Raw genomic sequence first — 1,790 nt, forward strand, 5'->3', positions numbered from 1 at the left:
ACAAATACTGCATAGTACCATTGCTGTAGAATGGGACTGACATCAGGCTTGGGGTGAGACTGAGAAAAATTGGATAAATTATGCATACTACATTGAAGCAGATGAGGAAGAGAACAATTTAAAAGTGATACATGTTTGGGTATTATCATTATTACAAGAGTCCAGAATGAAGGTTGTATAGTGGACTGTTCACTGGGGCTTGGGGAGGATTGTATACCAATGAAAGCATTTTTATTTTTATTTTCAAAGATAAGAGTGAACTGGGATGGGGGAGGGGTGTGCAGGGAGAAAAATGCAACACTGAATGAATGGAAATCCAAAATCCCTGTAAACATTTATTAAGATTAATTTTTAAAAAAGTAGCTTTTGATTAAGAACCAATAGTACTAAAGACAGGAGTCCAAGTTACACTGAAGGTCTAAGTGGGTAAATAATCCAATAGTCACTGAATATCAAGGTTTCCCTGATCTTCAGCAGAACTCTGATGTTGTAGACCATGCAAAATTTTACTAATTGTCTATGTTGCTGTTATGTGTCATTGAATCACCTGCAACTCATAGCAACCCTATGTACAACAGCCTGAAATACTGCTCTAACCCGTGCATGAATCTTACTGTCTCTGACAGGCCTATCCCTATTACCCAAGTCACTGAATCAATCTATCTCATTGAGGGTCTTTTTCTCTTGCACTGTCACTCCACCCTCACAAGCATGATTTCACTCTCTAAGAACTGACCCCACCTTGCACCATGTCCAATGTATGTCAGACAGAGCTTCAGAATCCTTGCCTCCAAGGATTCTGGCTTCACCCTTTCCAGGATAGACTTGTTTGTTCTTCTAGCAATCCATGACATACATTTAATACTCTTCTCCAGGATCAAAGCTCAAAGACATCAGCTCTCCTTCTATCATCCCTAGTCATTGTCCAGCTCTCTGAGGCATAGCAAGTAATTGCAAAGACCATGACCTGGATCAGGTAACCCTAGTCTCCAGACTGGCATCATTGCTTTTCAGTACTTTGGCGAGGTCTTTGACAGCAGACTTTCGCAATGCAATTTGTCTTTTAATTACCTGGATGCTGGTTCCAAGAGTGTTTATTGTAGAGCCAAGCAAACTGAAGCTGTCAACAATCTCAGTCTCTTCACTATGTATCATGATGCTGCCAATCAGCCCCATGGTGAGAATCTTTGTTTTTTTTTTGATGTTCAGCTTCAATACATATTGAAGCTGTAGTCCTTGACCTTCTGCAGTGAGCGCTTCAGGTACTCCTCATTTTCAGCAAGCAGGGTGTGTCGTCTTCATAATGCAGATTTTTGATGATTCTTCCTCTAATCCTGATGCCACACTTCTCCTTATAGAGCCCAGACTCCCAGATAATCTGTTCTACTGGTAGATTGAAAAGATATGGTGATAGGACACATCCTTGATGCACATCCTTCCCAATTTTGAACCATGCGGTGTTTCCTTGCTCTGTTCTGATGACTGTCTCTTGGTCCAAGTACAGGTTTCACTTAAGCACAATCAAGTGTTCTGGGGTTCCCTTTCTTCTCAGAGTCATCCAAAATTTATTGTGATCCACAGTCAAATGCCTTTGCATAGTCAATGAAACATAGATGGACATTCCTCTCGTACTCTCCGCTTTGAGTCAAGATCCATCTGACATGAGCTATAATATACCTGGTGCCATGGCATCTAAAAAGGTATGGTAGAGGAGCGGATAAAAGCGGAGAGGGAGGAGAAGAGAATGGAAGGGAGGAGAAAGGAGGGGGAAAAAGAAGAGGAAGAGAGGA

Source organism: Elephantulus edwardii, unplaced genomic scaffold (genome assembly GCF_000299155.1).
Source record: "Elephantulus edwardii isolate Elephantulus edwardi_28Jun2011 unplaced genomic scaffold, EleEdw1.0 scaffold00019, whole genome shotgun sequence".
NCBI lineage: Eukaryota > Metazoa > Chordata > Mammalia > Macroscelidea > Macroscelididae > Elephantulus > Elephantulus edwardii.